We start from the raw sequence: 23,317 nt of genomic DNA on the forward strand, positions 1-23,317 counted from the left end.
ATTTATTTTATACATCTCTTCCTCTGCTTTATGTGCTCAATATTCCAATTCTCATCTCATTTCATACACTCAGACTATTTTATTCACCACTATAGCCTTGACTTTTGCTGTTGACTTCCTAAGCGTTTTAGCTTAGACCTTTCTTCCAAACTTCAGATATCTATATTCAATTAGCTTCTATAGGTCCCCTAGCGACCTTTAACTTAGCACCTCTAAAACCAAATTCATCATGTTCCCGTTGCAAGCATACTTTCTTGTTTTCCCGTCATTTAATTAACAGCATCACCAAGTCAGCAATTTGCTCAAGATAAAAAAGAGAATCACTCCAATTCTCCTTCCCCTTGGACAAATTCTGCAAACTGTATTAATTAATCTCTCTCTCAAATCCATCTCCTCCACTTGGTACCATTCCAACACTCCATATCTCTTCCTGTTGACAGTGTACTAACTCAATCCACATGATATCTAGGAGGCAACCATATTCTTACAAATCCTGCCCTGAAACCATATTTAACTGGTCCATGAGCAGACAAACTAGAACTGGTAAAAACACAGAGTGAAGCAAAGACTAAAAATATTAGCGGCACCGACAGCCTTGCTTTTATTTGTTCCTGAAGCCCAGATGAACCCTTTGTGTGGTTGGATCTTCAAATTATTCCCTGGGTTCCATGATCCAGGATAAATTCCTTTTTGTTCAAGCTGATTTGATTTGAGTTGGATTACTTATAATCAAGTCCTAACTGATACAGGGTCCAAATGAAAGCTTTCTTCAAGTTGCCCTCCTCCATAAAGACATCAGAATTATCCTTCTACACCATTAATCATTCTACATTATACCTTCACTTGAAATCCTTCAATAACATCCCACAGCCTAAAGTACTCACTCATTCATTCAGCACATATTTATTAGGAAATCACTCCGTGATAAGTACTATGCTAGATGAAAAAGATAGCTATGATTCCCTCTCCTCAGCGAACCAGAAAAACAGACAAATGGAGGAAATAATAAAATTTAAAAATCACCATTTTCACTTAACTAAGTAATTAATTCAAACAAAGATGCTAAAATCTTACGAATTTCTACAACTTACTTTCACATAGTACATATATTACAGAGAGAAAAGCAGGGAGGGATGAGAGACCATGCACAAAACTATAGATATTCACTATACTGTTCTTCCAATTGTTCTATTTGAAAATTTTCATAGTAATAGAAGGTTAGGGAGAAAATATAAATAAAAAAGCAGGGTGTTAAAACACACACATACATATAGTGTAATAAATTTGCCAGACTGTAAGCAACTAAAGGTCAGGGTTAGAACCTCCTCTTTACAACAGTTTATCCTTACTACCTGACCACACAGCATATGCTCAGTAACTGTTTCATGAATGAAATATGCATTTCGTGTGATCAACAGTTTAATCTAAGTTCTATAGTATATAAGAAGTCAACTAAAAAGTAATATTGCAAGCAACTTCCAAAATCTCTATGTTTTAATTCGGGATATGGTACTGGGAAAAAAGGTAACCACCTGAAAAAACTGGATCCCTAACTCATACCAAAATAACTTCCAGATGTATTTAAGGTTTAGACATAGAAAATAAAACACTAGTATTACAAAAACCATGGAAGAATTATTTTTAGGGGAAAAACCTCTCTAAAAATGACACAAAACCTAGAATAAAAGACCGATTTACTGAATAAAAGAATAAAAGACCAAATGTGACTATAAAAAATTCCTAAAGAAAACATAATCCAAACCAAAAGATTAAAGACAAAGTTGTTGAAAACATTTTACTGCACTTTATATCATGAAAGGTCATTTCCCTAATGGATAAAGATTAAGACTCATAGTTCAATAAAGATACCAACAACCAAATACATTTGTAAAAGCAAAGGATCTGAACAAACATTTCACAGGAAAGGAAACACTAAGGTTGAACTTTGCTCATAAGTTAAATGCAAATTAATAATGCAATTAGATACCATGTTCATACAGCAGGCTGATAAAGACAAAAGGTTTTGATAACAACCTGGCAGCTATGCTACTGGCCAAAGCTGCCAGACTATGACCTGAGGCCAGAAAAGTATACAAAGAAGAGTGTGGCATAGACCGTATGTGAGCTGAAAAGCCTAAAATATTAATATTTACTATGTGGCCCTTAACAGAAAAAAAAGTCTGCCAATCCCTGTAGTAGAATACTATTAGAGGAAGTATAAAATGGTACAGTCGTAAAAAAGAGCAACCAGGCAATATTTATGATACTTTAAATACACATACCTCTTGATCCAGCAATTCAACTTCTAAGAATTTATCCTACAGATATTTCTCAAAAGATCTATGAAAAAGAACATGTATAAGCAGCAAAGACTGGAAACAGCCTATCTGTTCAACAGTGAGGCTCAATTAATTACAGTACATATCTATAATGGAATATCATATAGCTGTTAAAAAGAAGGAGGCAACTTTATACGAGTTCTCAGGGTCAATTAGTCAATCTGAGTGAGGAAGAATATACATATATATGCTATCCTACCACTGCTGTATGTTTTATAATTTATGTGTATGTACAATTGTTTATACATTAAAATACCTTCCACTGATTTTCTGTGACACCAGAATCAGGTGGCTGTAAGACAGAAACACTAACTCTTCAAAGCATATCTTTCTGTATCTTGAGTTTTGAAGCACATGCATCTATTGTTTATTGAAAAAAATTTTTTTATCCTTATTTGAGAATGTACTCAAGCTTTTTCAGAGATGGCAATTTCTAACAAAGCATCTAATTTGAATTTGCAATTTTGCTAGTTATCACACAATAAATCTGTAGGCTGCATAAAATCTTATGAGATTAAATTATGTTAGTTATATTAATATATATAATTAACTGGAACAGAATTGTACTCATTCTTGTGGCCCAAATAAAAGAAATAGCTTCTGTTTCTCAAAGCCTACATCTACAGAAAAAATGCAACACTAAAATTATATTTGGGGACCACAGTAGATAATGAAACACTTGAAAGCAAATTTCTCACAGAAGATTCCTTGCTAGTTTTTAGACACTGTGAACAGGCTTGGTATGTTTGAGGAAAAGCAAGGAATATAGGGCTGGAATTGAACAAGCGTGAGGAAGAGTGCTTAAAAATGACAAAAGAGAAAAAGCCAGAGAACAGATATATTAGGAATCTGCAAACCACAAAAAAGATCCCAAAGAGGAATTCCATGATTTACGTTTTACAAGGAACACCCCAGCTTCTGCAGGAGTACTTTAAGGCTGTTAAATGTTACAGGGAGTGAAGAAGGGAAGGAAGAACACCACATAGGAGGCTAATGCAATAATCCAAGGGAAAACTGGTGGCTAAGACCAGGATAGTAATGGTGGATGTGAGAAAGAGTAGTCAGACTTGGGTATAATTTGAAAGTAGAGGCATTTCTTGGTATATGAGAAGCTGAATATAAAAGAAGTCAAAAAGAGCACAACAGGGTGCCATTTCTTGAGATGTAAACACTAAGGGAGTAACAGACTGAGAGGGGTAGAATGAATAGTTTGGTTTGGACCCATTAATTTTGAGAACTTTATTAAACCTTCAAATGGAGATATCAAGAAGGCAATTGGACGTATTAAAGAGTTAAAGAGGAGACTCTTGCCAAGAAATGACATATAAATTTGGGAGTCATCAATGAAGTTCATGGGACTAGTTAAGATCACCTAGTGACTGTACTTACTACTGATGGAAGAGAGCTGAGAGTCCTGAGATACTTCAACTTTTAGAAATCTGTAGAAAGGAAGGAATCAGAGAAAGAGGCTAAAATGGAACAGCCAATGAGGTAGGAGGAAAATTAGGTGGGTGATGTTATAGAAGCAAAGTGAAGAAAACATTTCAATAAGAAAGAAGTGGCCAACCATAATGAATGTTGTTGAGATAACACATAAAATGAAGACTGAAGATTGATTATTAATATTGGGAAAGTTGAAATGAACTTCTTCCTTGACAAGAGCTATATCAGTGAAAAAATGGGTACACAAAAGCTGGAGTGGGGTGATCCCATAAAGAGACTGAGAGGAGAGAACTGGGGAAACTTAAGTACAAACAACTCTTTAGAGGAGTTTTGCTCTAAATTAAAGAAAATGAACAGAAACTGGACTAAAATCTGGAGTGAAAAGTTTTTCTGACTTTGTATTTTTGTTTTGTTTTTTTTCTTTTTTTTGATGAGATTGTTTTTCTAAAGATGGAGAATATTACAGCTTACAGTATACTCATGGGAATGATTCAATAAAGAAGGAATAACTATGGGAATAGAATCTAAAAAAGAGTGGATATATGTGTATGTATAATTGACTCACTTTGCTGTACAGCAGAAACTAACACAACATTGTAAATCAGCTATTCTCCAATAAAAAAATTAATTAAAAAAAAAGAGAGAATAACTAGTAAGTTCAGAGGGAAAATCTTTGTGCAACAGGGCATGTGATCAGTACATAATTTTCCTTTGTGAAAGAATGAAAGGAGCACATGGGTTAAATGCAGGTAGGCTGTTAGATTTTGTAAAAGGAGAATGGAAGTTATTTTAAGCAATTTAAGTACAATATTTGTGTCTGATAATGAAAATAAATTTCATGATGTCAAATCAACTTTTACTCCTTGTCCTCCTTTTGCTCAGTCCTTGCTTTAGTGGCATACTGATATTTATATACTATACCCAAGAATCGTTTCATTTTAAGGTACAACCACCAACTAAGGAACCCACATAGATGAACATTATGAAAGGCCTGTTAGTTACTTTCATTGCCAATATATTACTCAATTACTTCCATACATTTTTGTTTTAATCAAAGGATAATTTTCAGAACTAAACTAATATCAATTATAATTTTAACTTCAGAAGTTATGGTTCTTTAACAATTCTCTGACACTGTTTTTCTCTCTTATATAAAGAAACAAAGGATCAAAAGAAAAAAAAACAACAACACAAACTCCAAAGAATGCAAAACAAATAATAAGCATAAAAATGAGGTAATCTTGGTTCATCTTAAATAAAAACTTAAATCTGCATTTTGTTTCTAAGAGATGATTTATTTTTATTTTCAATAAAATACAATCTCCTAAATAATAAAAGCCTCTTTAAACTATAAGATCAGGAATGCAGTCACCAGTTAAAAGTCCAATAAAGTCAGGAATCTTAAAAATGCAATGTACATGCCTTAAACATTTATTTTTACTTGGAATATATAAAAAAGCACATTGGCCAATCATTGACCAATGAAGTCAGGAATCTTAAAAATGAAACGTACATGCCTTAAACATTTATTTTTACTTGGAATATATAAAAAAGCACCTTGGCCAATCAATGATGATCAATCAAGACTTTGGAAATGGGTATGCTAATTTGAGTTCTTTCTTGAACAAATCACAGCCATAGTGCAATCTTCATGATTGCAACTTTGGTTTCTTTAAAATGGCATGAGGGACTTCCCTGGTGGCCCAGTGGTAAAGAATCCGCCTTATAATGCAGGGGACAAAGGTTTGATTCCTGGTCAGGGAACACAGATCCCACGTGCCCATGGGGCAACTAAGCCCTCACGCCACAACTACTGTGCTCACGCGCCTCAACTAGAGATAGCCTGCATGCCACAAACTACAGAGCCCACGCGGTCTGAAACCCACACGCCACAACTACAGAGCCCACACGCCCTGGATCCCACATGCCACAACTAGAGAAGACAAAACCCGCATGCCACAACTAGAGAAAAGCCCACGCGCTGCAGTGAAGAGCCCATGTGCTGCAACTAAGACCCCATGTAGCCAAAGATAAATTAAATAAATAAATAATAAATATTTTTTTAAAATGGAATGAGAAAATAAAGACACTTGCCCCTCCACCTTTTTACTGACTTTACCTACTAAGTCTTTCTAAAGCATTAAAATTATTCACAGAAACCACAATTTACTTTTCAGAGGAAATTTCATTAGTGTCAAAATGGTACAATAAAAATTATTTAATTACAATGACAAGTACTACTCGAATAAACAGGTTTGGGAACAACTGACTCTTGGTAAGCATGCAATTCATCAAGAGCTGAATCAAGCTGTCTTTGTCTGAAACTACTAGATGCTCCTCAATAGCCACTCTAGCTTCTTCCCTTAATGACAGATCCTCATTCTCAATGAGGCACAATTTACAGTAACAAGAAGAATGGTAATTCCTAATTATGATCCTTAGCTCAAAAAGAATCTTAGCTACTAATAGGCCAATAACCAACAGAAAACTTTTCATGAAAATGGGACAATAACTGAAACACAACAATCCAGTGTTCTTTCAAACTCCAAGTATCAACCCATTAGTGAGCCAGGGCCATGATTTGTTTTTTGTAAATAGGCTAGAATGGAAAACAAAGAACATAATTCAGAGTGACAACAAGTAATGCTACAAAACACCTGTACACACACACACACACACACACACACAAGTAGGTCTCAATGTAAAATATATTTCTAACAGTGTTTCAAAATTTTAAAAAAACAGTGGTAATGGATGTTAACTAAATGTATTATGGTAATCATTTTGCAATATATACATATAGCAAATCATTGTGTTGTATACCTAAAACTAATACAATGTTATATGTCAATTTTATCTCAATTTTAAAAAATGTCTTAAACAAAAAAACAAGCACCCCTAAGATAATTTTGCTTCTGATGCACAATAATGCTTGAGGATCACTGAACTAAACAATGCTTCTCAACGATTACTGGATAACAGAATCTCTTGGTGAGCTTGCAAATGGATTCCTGAGCTCCACTTCTAAAGATTCTGGTTCAGTAGGTCAAGGGTGGCAGCCAAGGACCTGACTTCTAACATACTCCCAGGTGACGCTAATACTGCTGATGCCCTACCACACTTTGAGTAACAGGCTCTAGTTTTTTATGAACCAGCCATAAATAAACTGCAGGTAATAAATCACTGTACTTCAGAGGCTGAACAGCGATCTTCAGATTCATCAAGTCCAATCTCTTATCAGATGGTTGAATTTCTTCCACAAAACCCCAAGTGGTCAACCATCCCTTTGAATGTTATACCAACAAAGATGACCCACTGAATGCTCTACCACATCAGAGATGAACCATTTATGACAGTTCCCAAACAACCCATGTTAAGTACTAATGAAGATGAATTAGTTTTGTCAGGGAGTCATGACTAAAGATTACAGCTCTCTTTTCTTGTTTTCATTTAAATACGTGTTGTTACTGTGGCATACTATTAAGGTATGCCATTGTTCATTCTATACATTCAATGAGGAGAGATGAGACTCATAAGTGAGATTCACAGAACTTACTTTCACTAATTTTTGCTTTTATTTGTTCCCACAGTGGGGAAAAAACAGTTTGAAACCGGTGGAATACTTAGAACAACTTGATTTTATAACTTACTAAAAGGTGATTAACAAATGTGAACACTTGAAACACCTCTAACAGAAATCAGTTACGTTTTACTAATTTCAATAGGCCACTTGTACACTATTAAAGCTAAAATATAATTTAACACACATTATAAAATAAAACACATTAATTATTTCTTCTTCATTATGAGGAAAACTGAAATAAATACAAAAGACTTTTACTCACTGACATTTACAGTGCTCTGAAAGCAATGATCAAGAAGATCAGAGACATCTATAAATGGATATATTCAGCATATACCTAAAAATTGTCCAGGGTCTATTAAAACTGAAGCATATCACTACAAAAGAATATTATACATTTTAATGGAGTAAAATGTTTATATGTTTTTATAACATTTCAGAGAACATATTTCTTCTATAAGTAGAAAACAATGAAATTTTAACAAAACAAAAGCGAAAGTACTTTATGCTAACAGTTGCAGAAGCACAGTGCCACAGAGGTATGGAGAGACAGTTCCAACTGCGTCCCAAACCACAGTTCTACAACATTCCTGCTATTCCTGCTAATTCTAAAACTTCTGCAATATATTTACAGATAAACAAGGATCTGTTCCAGTCCTGAACCTAATTTTTTATCCCTTTTAACCAGGAAAAAAAACGCAACATTAAAATAATCATTTTTAAGGGCTTTAAAACTGTAGAAACATAGTAACTTGCACTTTTCCCCCTTCAATAGCATTAGTAAACTTATAACAATTCCACGCTGTTACTCTCATGAACTCATTAAACACAAGATACACCAATTCTACTGGCACATATTACCTGCGACAATGGTCAACAGAGATTTAAACAAAGAAAGAAAAAGTCCTACTTGACAAATTTTATAGTAGGGGTTGGTAAACTACAACCCTTGATCAAGGGATGGCCCCTGAGCTAAAAATAGTTACTACATTTTTGAGAGAGTAGAAGAAAGAAGACAAAAGAGAGGGGATGGGGAGGGAGGAAGAGGAGGAAGAGAAGAATACACAGGAGACCATATTTTCTGACTACACCCAACAGACCTTAAATGTTTACTATTTGGCCCTTTTCAGAAAAGATTTCCTGAGCCCTACCTACAGGAATATTGCTGAGTGTAGTTCACACAGTATAACTGCATCATGCCAGAAAAACATACGAAGCTAAATAGGCCTAGGAAAGTCCTTAGGGCAATTATCTACAGAACTATTTGTGAGTTATATCCAAAATGATTTAGAACAGGGCTTCCCTGGTGGCTCAGTGGTTAAGAATCCCCCTGCCAAGACAGGGAACACGGGTTTGAGCCCTGGTCTGGGAAGATCCCACATGCCGTGGAGCAACTAAGCCCGTGCGCCACAACTACTGAGCTTGTGCTCTAGAGACCGTGAGCCACAACTACTGAACCCGAGTGCCACAACTATCGAAGCCCGCATGCCTAAAGCCCATGCTCCACAAGGAGAAGCCGCTGCATGAGAAGCCCGCGCACCGCAACGAAGAGTAGCCCCCGCTCGCCGCAACTAGAGAAAAGCCTGCGCGCAGCAACGAAGACTCAACGCAGACAAAAATCAAACAAAAAATAAAACTAAAAAAATTTTTTTAATGATTTAGAACAAAGATATTGTAAATTAGGCACTAGCTACAATCCACTGTCATAAAACTCTACTTCCAGCTGTGGCACAGTACTGATAGCAGAATAATCCTCCTGTTGTGAATAAAAAGCTTGACAAAATATATAAAACAAATGTATTCAAAGTATGGACAACAATCAACACAAGACTGTGATCTCTGAGAAAACGAACTAATGAGGTGACTGTCCTAGGCTTTCTGCCTGGGAACATTTAGCAAGTTCCAGTATAGAGAGGGAAAACTCAAGTAAAGAACACCAGTCTCAATAAACTGGGCAGACAACAGACTGAGAAAGCTAAAGGAGCTGGTATTTGCAGGACAGATTACCAAAGAAAAGACAAAGACCCACTGAAAGAGGACTAGAAATCCTTTGCCTGAACACTAAACCACACATGAGACGATGGGGAAGGTTATGCTTGTGTGATGTAAGGGAACATATGGGAACTCTGTACATTCTGCTCAATTTTGCTGTGAACTTAAAACATGCTCTAAAAATTAAAGTCTATTTTTAAAAAAGAAAAAGAGACCTTGTCAAACAACTGGGAGAATCAATGGAGACCTCTGAAAAGTCACACATTAAAAGTAGGGCTAGGGGGACTTCCTTGGTGGTCCAGTGGTTAAGACTCCACACTCCCAATGCAGGGGGCCAGGGTTTGATCCTTGGTCAAGGAACTAGATCCCGCATGCCGCAACTAAAAGATCCTGCAAGGTGCAACTAAACACCCCGCAGGCGTCAACAAAGATCCCATGTGCTGCAACTAAGACCTGGTGCAGCCAAAAATATAAATAAATAAATATTTTTAAAAAGTGAAATAAAAGTAGGGCTAAACTAATTCTAAAGTAAAGCCAATCCTAGAGCTGCCCTAACAAGCTTTAAAAACAAGTCTCAAAAAAAAAACAAGTCTCAAATCCTAAAGATGCTACCAGAAAACTACTAGAGCTAATCAATGAATTTGGTAAAGTAGCAGGATACAAAATTAATGCACAGAAATCTCTGGTATTCCTATACACTAATGAAAAATGTGAAAGAAAAATTATGGAAACACTCCCATTTACCATTGCAACAAAAAGAATAAAATACCTAGGTATAAACCTACCTAAGGATACAAAAGACCTGTATGCAGAAAACTATAACACACTGATGAAAGAAATTAAAGATGATACAAACACATGGAGAGATATACCATGTTCTTGGATTAGAAGAATCAACAGTGTGAAAATGACTATACTACCCAAAGCAATCTACAGATTCAATGCAATCCCTATCAAACTACCAATGGCATTTTTCACAGAACTAGAACAAAAAATTTCACGATTTGTATGGAAACACAAAAGACCCCAAATAGCCAAAGCAATCTCGAGAAAGAAAAATGGAGCTGGAGGAATCAGGCTCCTGGACTTCAGACTATACTACAAAGCTACAGTAATCAAGACAGTACGGTACTGGCAAAAAAACAGAAATATAGGTCAATGGAACAGGATAGAAAGCCCAGAGATAAACCCACGCACATATGGTCACCTTATTTATTTATTTTTTTTTAAGCAAGCTTTTATTTATTATTTATTTTTCGCTGTGTTGGGTCTTCATTTCTGTGCGAGGGCTTTCTCTAGTTGCGGCAAGCGGGGGCCACTCTTCATCACGATGCATGGGCCTCTCACTATCGCAGCCTCTCTTGTTGCGGAGCACAGGCTCCAGACGCGCAGGCTCAGTAGTTGTGGCTCACGGGCCTAGCTGCTCCGCGGCATGTGGGATCTTCCCAGACCAGGGCTCGAACCTGTGTCCCCTGCATTGGCAGGAAGATTCTCAACCACTGCACCACCAGGGAAGCCCCCTGTCACCTTATTTTTGATAAAGGAGGTAAGAATATACAATGGAGAAAAGACAGCCTCTTCAATAAGTGGTGCTGGGAAAACTGGACAGCTACATGTAAAAGAATGAAATGAGAACACTCCCTAACACCACACACAAAAATAAACTTAACATGGATTAAAGACCTGAATGTAAGGCCAGACACTATAAAATGCTTAGAGGAAAACATAGGCAGAACACTCTATGACATAAATCACAGCAAGATCTTTTTTGACCCACCTCCTAGAGAAATGGAAATAAAAACAAAAATAAATAAATGGGACCTAACAAAACTTAAAAGCTTTTGCACAGCAAAGGAAACTATAAACAAGATGAAAAGACAACCCTAAGAATGGACAAAAATATTTGCAAATGAAGCAACTGATAAAGGATTAATCTCCAGAATTTACAAGCAGCTTATGAACCTCAATATCAAAAAAACAAACAACCCAATCCAAAAATGGGCAGAAGACCTAAATAGATATTTCTCCAAAGAAGATATACAGATTGCCAACAAACACATGAAAGGATGCTCAACATCACTAATCATTACAGAAATGCAAATCAAAACTACAATGAGGGATCACCTCACACCGGTCAGAATGGTCATCAACAAAAAATCTACAAACAATAAATGCTGGAGAGGGTGTAGAGAAAAGGGATACCTCTTGCACTGTTGGTGGGAATGTAAATTGATACAGCCACTATGGAAAACAGAATGGACGTTCCTTAAAAACTAAAAATAGAACTACCATACAACCCAGCAATCCCACTACTGGGCATATACCCTGAGAAAACCATAATTCAAAAAGAGTCAAGTACCACAATGTTCACTGCAGCTCTATTTACAATAGCCAGGACATGGAAGCAACCTAAGTGTCCATCGACAGATGAATGGATAAAGAAGATGTGGCACATATATACAATGGAATAATACTCAGCCATAAGAAGAAACGAAATTAAGTTATTTGTAGTGAGGTGGATGGACCTAGAGTCTCTCATACAGAGTGAAGTAAGTCAGAAAGAGAAAAATAAATACTGTATGCTAACACATATATATGGAATCTAAAAAAAAAAAGTGGTTCTGATGAACATAGGGGCAGGACAGGAATAAAGATGCACACATAGAGAATGGACTTGAGGACATGGGAGGGAGGGGAAGCTGGGATGAAGTGAGAGAGTAGCAATGACATATATAAACTACCAAATGTAAAACAGATAGCTAGTGGGAAGCAGCTGCATAGCAGAGGGAGATCAGCTCGCTGCTTTGTGACCACCTAGAGGGAAGGGATAGGGAGGGTGGGATGGAGGCACAAGAGGCAGGGTATATGGGGATGTATGCACACATATAGCTGATTCACTTTGTTATACAGCAGAAACTAACACAACATAGTAAAGCAATTATACTCCAATAAAGATGTTAAAAAAAAACAAGTCTCAAAAAGATCAAGCTGATCCAAAGCAAACTAACTGCATGTCAGAATGAAAGTCAACACTCCTAAAGGAAATATAGAATATAAAATATAATCTGACACTCAACAATGTAACAGTGTAACCCAGCATCCAATCAAACATTATCACACATTTGAAAAAGCAAGAGATGAGAGCCATAACCAGAAGACAATTCAGCCAATGGAAATGGGGCTGGAAATAATACAAATGATGGAATTAGAATTACCACAAAGGACGTGAAAAGTTATAAAAAAGTATAAAGATTTAATGGAAAACATGAACTTGATGAGAATAAAATTAGAAACCGTATTTTTTAAAAAGAAACTTCTAAACTGAAAAATATAGCTAAAATGAAAAATCAACTGAATGGGTTAATTGCACATTAGACCACGTAGAAGAAAATAACAGTGAAATAGGAAGAGAGGGCAGTAAAAAATTATATAGAAAGAAGCATAGAGAGTTTAAGGCTGAAAAATAACAGAGTGTCAGACATGTGATACAATATTAAGCAGGCTAACATATTTAATTGGAGAGATGGGTATTTGAAGAAATAAATACTTTCTAAAGCAGTTGAACCTAAAAGTGCCAGGAAAAAAAATCTTGTCAACCTAGAATTCTATAACAAGAGAAAATAATCTTCAAAAAGGAAGATGAAATAAAAATATTTTTAGATGAAAGCTGAAAGAATATGTTACCAACAGACCTGCATGACAAGAAATGTTAAAGTTCTTTAGCTAGAAGGAAAAAGACACCTGATGGAAACCTGAATCTCAACAAGAGAATGAACACTGGAAACTGACAGAATTAAAAGCAAAAACAGATAACCCCATAGTAATATTTGAATGGTTCAACATTTCTCTGCCAGTAATTGAACAGTCAGAAAATCAAGAAAAATATAGAAGACCTGAAAAGATGCTGTCAATCAACTAAACCTAAATGACATTTACAAAATGTTAACCCCAAAATGGCAGAACACATATTCTTTTCCAATACACATGGAACAATCACCAACACTGATCACATGATAAATGATGGAAATACTGCATGGTAAAATTATCAAATAATGAAACTCATACAGAATATCTACTTTGATCAAAATGTACTCATTAACAAAAGCACATGTGGAAAGCCCTCAAATATTTAGAAATACTTCTTTGAAAAAAAGCCATAGGTCAAAGAAGAAATCACAAGGAAACTTAGAAAATATGAACTGAATGGCAATGAAAACACAACTTACCAAAATTTGAGAAGTGCAGTAAAAGAAGTCCTCAGAGGGAAACTTATGGATTTATACACATCTATCAAGAAAAATTCTAAAATCTATGACCTAAACTTCTGGCTTCAGAAGCAAGAAAAAGATCAAATTAAGCACAAAGTAGAAGGAAAAGTAAAGATAAAAGAAAAATCTATGTAATAGAAAATAAACAGTGAAGAAAAACTAAGGAAACCAAGAGCAAGATCTTTGAAAAGAACAAAAATGATAAACTCCTAGACAAAGTGACCATAAACAGAGCCAAACAGAGCCCGGGCACAGCCAAACAAATAAATAAACATTAAAAAAAAAAAAAAAAGAATTTCAGTTTTGCAAGATGAATAGTTGTGGAGGTTGGCTGCACAACAATATGAGTGTAATTAACACTATTGAACTGGACACTTAAAAATGATAAAATGGTAAATTTTAGTTTATGTGTATTTTACCCTTAAAATATTTTAATGAAAAAATACAAAGAGAGTTGAGGGGGGAGGAAAGGAGACAAAGAGAAGATGACACAAATTACCAATCTCAGGAATAAAAGAGCACTAAAGATTTCATTAGAGAGTAAAAATAAATTAAGAAAAAATCATAAACAACTTTGTATCTCCATATATACGTGTGTGTGTGTGTGTGTGTGTGTGTGTGTGTGTGTGTATATATATATATATATATATATATATATATATATATTTGCCACACTGTGAAGCTTGCAGGATCTTAGTTCACCGACCAGGGATCGAACCTGGGCCCCCTGCACTGGAAGTACAGAGTCCTAACCACTGGACCCCAGGGAATTCCCTACAAACAACTTTATAGAAACAAATTTTAAAACTATGAACAACTTTATGACAGTATATTTTAAATTTATTAACAATTTTATAGAAATGAATTTACAACTTAGAGCTACAATAGCCAGTACAGTAAGCCACCAGCCACCTGTGACAATTTAAATAAAATTAAAACTGCAGCTCTGCACTTATCACATTTCAAGTACTCAACTGCCACAGGTAGTCAGTGGCTACTGTACTTTAAGAGTGTACGTATAGAACATTTCAATTGTCACAGAAAGTTCTACCAGACTGTGCTGTCTTACGAGAAAATGTCTTCAAAGGTGCAAATTACACAGAAGAAATAGAAAATATGAACAACATCAAGCCCAGATGACGTAAACTAAGTAAAATATTTAAGGAAGAATAATACCCATCTTGCATGAACTCTTTCAGCAAATATAAGGGAAAGGAACACTTCCTAACTAATTGTATGAAGCCATTATCACCCTGGAATCAAAGCCAGAGAAAGACATGACAACAAAAGAAAACTACATACCAATATCCTTCATAAACATAGGTACACAAAAATCAGCACACTTAAAATGTTAGCAAATTGAGATTTAAAAGATATGAAACAAATAATAGGATCATGACAAAGTAGGATTTATCCCATGAATGCAAGGTGGGTTTAAGATTCAAAAATCAATTCACCACATTAACACAATAAAGAAAAACATGATCATTTCAGCAGATGAAGATGAACCATTTGACAAAATATTCATTCATTGAAAAAAATCGTTCAGCAAATATAGAGAAGGTCCTCGGCCTGAGAAAAGGCATCTACAAAGATAATAATGATCAACTGGAAACTTAAAAACAATTTTTTAATCATTATAATAGAATAAAAATAGGAATATTACATTTCAAGTTAGTAAGGAAAGAATGGATTATTATTCACTAACTTGGAAAAGAAAAATTCGCTAGTCCTATGGGGGAAAACTATCCCTCAATTCATCCACACTCACACAAAATCCAGACAAAATACTGAAAACAAAAAAAATAGGAAGGGCAAATTTCTTTTTTTTGTTGTTTAATAAATGTGTTTATTTTACTTATTTATTTTTGGCTGCATTTGGTCTTCGTTGCTATGTGAGGGCTTTTCTCTAGTTGTGGAGAGCGGGGGCTACTCTTCGTTGCCGTGCGCAGGTTTCTCATTGAGGTGGTTTCTCTTGTTGCAGTGCACGGACTCCAGGCGTGCGGTCTTCAGTAGATGAGGCTCGCGGGCTCTAGAGTGCAGGCTCAGTAGTTGTAGCGCACAGGCCTAGTTGCTCCACGGCATGTGGGATCTTCCCAGACAGGGCTCAAACCCGTGGCCCCTGAATTGACAGGCGGATTCTTAACCACTGTGTCACGAGGCAAGCTGTAAATTTCCTTTTATTTTTATTTATTTATTTATTTTAACATCTTTATTGGAGTATAATTGCTTTACAATGGTGTGTTAGTTTCTGCTTTATAAGAAAGTGAATCAGCTATACGTATACATATATCCCCATATCTCCTCCCTCTTGCGACTCCCTCCCACCCTCCCTATCTCACCCCTCTAGGTGGTCACGAAGCCCCAAGCTGATCTCCCTGTGCTATGCGGCTGCTTCCCACTAGCTATCTATTTTATATTTGGTAGTGTATATATGTCCATGCCACTCTCTTTGTCCCAGCTTACGCTCCCGATCCCCGTGTCCTCACTTTTTTTTTTTTTTAAGATTCCATATATATGTGTTAGCATACAGTATTTGTTTTTCTCTTTCTGACTTACTTCACTCTGTATGACAGACTCTATGTCCATCCACCTCACTACAAATAACTCAATTTCACTTCTTTTTATGGCTGAGTAATATTCCATTGCATATATGTGCCACATCTTTATCCATTCATCTGTCAATGGACACTCAGGTTGCTTACATGTCTTGGCTATTGTAAATAGAGCTGCAATGAACATTGTGGTACATAACTCTTTTTGAATTATGGTTTTCTCAGGGTATATGCCCAGTAGTGGGATTCCTGGGTGGTATGGTAGTTCTATTTTTAGTTTCTTAAGGAACCTCCATACTGTTCTACATAGTGGCTGTATCAATTTACAATCCCACCAACAGTGCAAGAGGGTTCCCTTTTCTCCACACCCTCTCCAGCATTTATTGTTTGTAGATTTTTTGATGATGGCCATTCTGACTGGTGTGAGGTGATACCTCATTACAGTTTTGATTTGCATTTCTGTAATGATTAGTGATGTTGAGCATCCTTTCATGTGTTTGTTGGCAATCTGTATATCTTCTTTGGAGAAATGTCTCTTTAGGTCTTCTGCCCATTTTTGGATTGGGTTGTTTTTTTGTTATTGAGGTTCATAAGCTGCTTGTAAATTTTGGAGATTAATCCTTTGTCAGTTGCTTCATTTGCAAATATTTTCTCCCATTCTGAGGGCTGTCTTTTTGCCTTGTTTCTTGTTTCCTTTGCTGTGGAAAAGCTTTTAAGTTTCACTAGGTCCCATTTGTTTATTTTTGTTTTTATTTCCATTTCTCTAGGAGTTGGGTCAAAAAGGATCTTGCTGTGATTTATGTCATAGAGTGTTCTGCCTAAGTTTTCCTCTAACCGTTTTATAGTGTCTGGCCTTACATTCAGGTCTTTAATCCACGTTAAGTTTATTTTTGTGTATGGTGTTAGGGAGTGTTCTAATTTCATTCTTTTACATGTAGCTGTCCAGTTTTCCCAGCACCACTTATTGAAGAGGCTGTCTTTTCTCCATTGTATATTCTTGCCTCCTTTATCAAAAATAAGGTGACTATATGTGCGTGGGTTTATCTCTGTGCTTTCTATCCTGTTCCATTGATCTATATTTCTGTTTTTGTGCCAGTACCAAACTGTCTTGATTACTGTAGCTTTGTAGTATAGTCTGAAGTCAGGGGGCCTGATTCCTCCACCTCTGTTTTTCTTTCTCAAGATTGCTTTGGCTATTCGGGGTCCTTTGTGGAAATGGAAGGACCGTATGGAAATAAAAATTGCGAAATTTTTTGTTCTACTTCTGTGAAAAATACCATTGGTAGTTTGATAGGGATTACACTGAATCTGTAGTTTGCTCGGGGTAGTATCGTCATTTTCATAATGTTGATTCTTCCAATACAAGAACATGATCTCTCCTTCTGTTTGTGTCATCTTTGATCTCTTTCATCAGTGTCTTATAGTTTTCTGCATACAGGTCTTTTGTCTCCTTGGGTAGGTTTATTCCTAGGTATTTTATTCTTTTTGTTGCAATGGTAAATGGGAGTGTTTCCTTAATTTTTCTTTCAGCTTTTTCATCACTGGTGTATAGGAATGCCAGAGATTTCTGTGCATTAATTTTCTCTCCTGCTATTTTACCAAATTCATTGATTAGCTCTAGTAGTTTTCTGGTAGCATCTTCAGGATTCCCTACGTATAGTATCATGTCACCTGCAAACAGTGACAGCTTTACTTCTTCTTTTCCAATTTGGATTCCTTTTATTTCTTTTTCTTCTCTGATTGCTGTGGCTAAAACTTCCAAAACTATGTTGAATAATAGTGGTGAGAGTGGGCAACCTTGTCTTGTTCCTGATCTTAGTGGAAATGGTTTCAGTTTTTCACCATTGAGAATGATGTTGGCTGTGGGTTTGTCATATATGGCCTTTATTATGTTGAGGTAAGTTCCCTCTATGCCTACTTTCTGGAGAGTTTTTATCATAAATGGGTGTTAAAATTTTTCAAAAGCTTTTTCTTCATCTATTGAGATTATCATATGGTTTTTCTCCTTCAGTTTGTTAATATGGTGTATCACATTGATTGATGTGCATATATTGAAGAATCCTTGCATTCCTGGGATAAACCCCACTTTATCATGGTGTATGATCCTTTTAATGTGTTGTTGGATTCTATTTGCTAGTATTTTGTTGAGGATTTTTGCATCTATGTTCATCAGTGATATTGGCCTGTAGTTTTCTTTCTTTGTGACATCTTTGTCTCATTTTGGTATCAGAGTGATGGTGGCCTCGCAGAATGAGTTTGGGAGTGTTCCCCCCTCTGCTATATTTTGGAAGAGTTTGAAAAGGACAGGTGTTAACTATTCTCTAAATGTTTGACAGAATTTGCCTGTGAAGCCATCTTGTCCTGGGTTTCTGCTTGTTGGAAGATTTTTAATCACAGTCTCAATTTCAGTGCTTGTGATTGGTCTGTTTATATTTTCTATTTCTTCCTGGTTCAGTCTCAGAAGGTTGTGCTTTTCTAAGAATTTGTCCATTTCTTCCAGGTTGTCCATTTTATTGGCATATAGTTGCTTGTAGTAATCTCTCATGATACTTTGGATTTTGCAGTGTCAGCTGTTACTTCTCCTTTTTCATTTCTAATTTTATTGATTTGAGTCTTCTCCCTTTCTTTCTTGATGAGTCTGGCTAATGGTTTATCAATTTTGTTTATCTTCTCAAAGAACCAGCTTTTTGTTTTATTGATCTTTCCTATTGTTTCCTTCATTTCTTTTTCATTTATTTCTGATCTGATCTTTATGATTTCTTTCCTTCTGCTAACTTTGGGGTTTTTTTGTTCTTCTTTCTCTAATTGCTTCAGGTGTAAGGTCAGGTTGTTTATTTGAGATGTTTCTTGTTTCTTGAGGTAGGATTGTATTGCTATAAACTTCCCTCTTAGAACTGCTTTTGCTGCATCCCATAGGTTTTGGGTCATTGTGTTTTGTCATTTGTTCCTAGGCATTTTTTGATTTCCTCTTTGATTTCTTCAGTGATCTCTTGGTTATTAAGTAGTGTATTCTTTAGCCTCCATTTGTTTGTATTTTTTACAGATTTTTTCCTGTAATTGATATCTAGTCTTATAGTGTTGTATTTGGAAAAGATATTTGATACGATTTCAGTTTTCTTAAATTTACCAAGGCTTGATTTGTGACCCAAGATATGATCTATCCTGGAGAATGTTCCATGAGCACCTGAGAAGAAAGTGTATTCTGTTGTTTTTGGATGGAATGTCCTATAAATATCAATTAAGTCCATCTTGTTTAATGTATCATTTAAAGCTTGTGTTTCCTTATTTATTTTCATTTTGGATGATCTATCCACTGGTGAAAGTGCGGTGTTTAAGTCCCCTACTATGATTGTGTTACTGTCGATTTCCCCCTTCATGGCTGTTAGCATTTGCCTTACGTACTGACGTGCTCCTATGTTGGCTGCATAAATATTTACAATTGTTATATCTTCCTCTTGGATTGATCCCTTTATCATTATGTAATGTCTTTCTTTGTCTCTTGTAATAGTCTTTAAAGTCTATTTTGTATGATATGAGAATTGCTACTCCAGCTTTCTTTTGATTTCCATTTGCATGGAATATCTTTTTCTATCCCCTCACTTTCAGTTTGTATGTGTCCCTAGGTCTGAAGTGAGTCTCTTGTAAACAGCATATATATGGGTCTTGTTTTTGTATCCATTCAGCCAGTCTGTGTCTTTTGGTTGGAGCATTTAATCCATTTACATTTAAGGTAATTATTGATATGTATGTTCCTATTACCATTTTCTTAATTGTTTTGGGTTTATTATTGTAGGTGTTTTCCTTCTCTTGTGTGTCCTGCCTCTACTAGAGAAGTTCCTTTAGCATTTGTTGTAAAGCTGGTTTGGTGGTGCTGAATTCTCTTAGCTTTTGCTTGTCTGTAAAGGTTTTAATTTCTCTGTCGAATCTGAATGAGATCATTGCTGGGTAGAGTAATCTTGGTTCTAGGTTTTTCCCTTTCATCACTTTAAACATGTCTTGACACTCCCTTCTGGCTTGCAGAGTTTCTGCTGAAAGATCAGCTGTTAACCTTATGGGGATTCCCTTGTATGTTATTTGTTGTTTTTCCCTTGTTGCTTTTAATATTTTTTCTTTGTATTTAATTTTTGATAGTTTGATTAATGTGTGTCTTGGCGTGTTTCTCCTTGGATTTATCCTGTATGGGACTCTGTATGCTTCCTGGACTTGACTGACTATTTCCTTTTCCATATTAGGGAAGTTTTCAACTATAATCTCTTCAAATATTTTCTCAGTCCCTTTCTTTTTCTCTTCTTCTGGGACCCCTATAATTCGAATGTTGGTGCATTTAATGTTGTCCCAGAGGTCTCTGAGACTGTCCTCAATTCTTTTCATTCTTTTTCCTTTATTCTGCTCTGCAGTAGTTATTTCCACTATTTTATCTTCCAGGTCACTTATCCATTGTTCTGTCTCAGTTATTCTTCTATTGATTCCTTCTAGAGAATTTTTAATTTCATTTATTGTGTTGTTCATCATTGTCTGTTTGCTCTTTAGTTCTTCTAGGTCCTTGTTAAACGTTTCTAGTATTTTCTCCATTCTATTTCCAAGATTTTGGATCATCTTTACTATCATTGCTCTGAATTCTTTTTCAGGTAGACTGCCTATTTCCTCTTCATTTGTTTGGTCTGGTGGGTTTTTACCTTGCTCCTTCATCTGCTGTGTGTATCTCTGTCTTATTTTGCTTAACTTACTGTGTTTGGGGTCCCCTTTTCGCAGGCTGCAGGTCTGTAGTTTCCACTGTTTTTGGTGTCTGCCCTCAGTGGCTAAGGTTGGTTCAGTGAGTTGTGTAGGTTTCCTGGTGGAGGGGACTAGTGCCTGTGTTGTGGTGGATGGCTGAATCTTGTCTTTCTGGTGGGCAGGACCGCGTCCGGCAGTGCGTTTTGGGGTGTCTGTGACCTTATTATGATTTTAGGCAGCCTCTCTGCTAATGGGTGGGGTTGTGTTCCTGTCTTGCTAGTTGTTTGGCATAGGGTGTCCAGCACTCTAGTTTGTTGGTCACTGAGTGGAGCTGGGTCTTAGCACTGAGATGGAGATCTCTGGGAGAGCTTTCGCTGTTTGATATTACGTGGAGCCAGGAGATCTCTGGTAGACCAATGTCCTGAACTCGGCTCTCCCACTTCAGACGCACAGGCCTGACACCTGGCCGGAGCACCAAGACCCTGTCAGGCACACAGCTGCTAGTGTTGGAGGGTCTCCTGCAGAGGTGGGGGGTGGCTGTGGCTCACTGTGGGGACAAGGACACTGCAGCAGCAGAAGTTCTGGGAAGTACTCCTTGGCATAAGCCCTCCCAGAATCTGCCATTAGCCCCACCAAAGAGTCTCTAGGCCCTAAATTTCTTAAATATGTGTAAAATCTATAGACTGAAAACTACAAAAGGTTATTTAGAAATTTAATAACTTAGAAATTATTTACAGATTTAAAGAACTAAATAAATTCAGAAATATGCCATGCTCAGGGATATATTTAAAATGTCAATTCTCCTCCAAATTAATCTACAGATTTAACGCAATTCCAATAAAACTCCCAATGGCTTATCTGTATATTGATACATTTACACGTTGATTCCATGTATAAATGCAAAGGACTTGAATAGACAAAGCAATTTTTTTTAAGAACAGAGTTGGATGACTTATAGTAACTTTTTTTTTAAGTCTGTAATTATTTCAAAGTTAAAGTTAAAATAAAAATGATTTCAGCCGTAAAAAGGAACGAAATGGGATCATTTGTAGACACGTGGATGGAGCTGGAGACTGTCATACAGAGTGAAGTAAGTCAGAAAGAGAACAATATTGTATATTAACACATATATGTGGAATCTAGAGCAATGGTACAGATGAACCTGTTTGCAAGGCAGAAATAGAGACAGAGACGGAGAGAACAAACGTATGGACATGAAGGGGGGAAAGGAGGGTGGAATGAATTGCAAGACTGGGATTGACATACATATACTAATATGTATAAAATAGATAACTAATGAGAACCTGCTGTATAGCACAGGGAACTCCACTTCACTGTACAGTAGAAACTAATACAACATTGTAAAACAAATATACCCCAATTTTTTAAAATTTAAAAATAAATAAATAAATAAAAATGATTTCAAGATACAGTATATTTTATCTGTAAATTATACTTCAGCAAATTTAGTTTTTTAAAATTTCATTTACAATAGTACAAGAAATTTTAAACATACAGGGATAACAAAATATGCATAAAACCTGTACTTGAAAACTACAAAACACTGCTGAAAGGAAAGAAGAGCTAAATAAATTGAAAGACACATCATATATATGAATTGGAAAACACTAGTATTTAGATAGAAACTCTCCCCAAACTCATCTATAGATCCAACACAATCCCAATCACAAACCCAGGAAGACTTTTTATAGAAAATGACAAGGTGCTTCTAAGAAATTCCATGAAAATGCAAAAGATCTGGAACTTTGAAAAAAAATTACTTAGAATATCTGATTTAATATAAAACTAAAGTAATTAAGACAGTGAAGTACTGACTTAAGGAAAGGCATACAGATCCTTGGAACAGACCGAGTACAGAAATAAATTCAAACATACAGATCAACTGATTTTCAACAAAAATACCAAGGTAAATCAATCAGAAAAAACAATCTTTTCAATAAATGGTGTTGATACAACCAGATATCCATATGCAAAAATTATTTATTTTGACTCTTAAATAACACTATACACAAAAACTAACTTGAAATGGATAATAAACCTAGTCATAAAAGCTAAGGCTAGGGACTTCCCTGGTGGTCCAGTGGTGAAGAATCCGCTTTCCAATGCAGGGGATGCGGATTTGATCCCTGGTCAGGGAACTAAGATCCCACATGCCATGGGGCAACTAAGACAATGTGCCACAACTACTTAGCTCCCGCACCTCAATGAGAGAGCCCGCGTGCTGCAAACTACAGAGCCCATGTGCCCTGGAGCCTGAGTGCCACAACTAGAGAGAGAAAACCCGCGCACCACAACAAAGAGCCCCCGCTGCAACGAAAGATCTCACATGCCTCAATGAAGACCCCGCGTGCTGCAACTAAGACCTGACACAGCCAAAAAAGAAAAAAGAAAGAAAGAAAATAA

At 36.1% G+C, this 23,317-nt stretch overlaps 1 protein-coding gene across 5 annotated transcripts in view; it reads right to left on the bottom strand.

The window, feature by feature from the left end:
- ZMYM4 (zinc finger MYM-type containing 4) overlaps positions 1-23,317 on the bottom strand; it is a 170,669-nt gene that overhangs the window by 62,409 nt on the left and 84,943 nt on the right. The window contains exon 1 of one of the 5 annotated variants that reach the window (XM_061184506.1): positions 2,283-2,292. The exons of the other annotated variants lie outside the window; for them this stretch is intronic. The gene's annotated coding sequence lies outside the window, so the exon portion shown is untranslated. Of the gene's footprint in view, positions 1-2,282; positions 2,293-23,317 lie in introns of those variants that run through there. 5 annotated transcript variants of the gene reach the window in all.

Source organism: Eubalaena glacialis, chromosome 3, assembly GCF_028564815.1.
Source record: "Eubalaena glacialis isolate mEubGla1 chromosome 3, mEubGla1.1.hap2.+ XY, whole genome shotgun sequence".
NCBI classification, from domain to species: Eukaryota; Metazoa; Chordata; class Mammalia; order Artiodactyla; family Balaenidae; genus Eubalaena; species Eubalaena glacialis.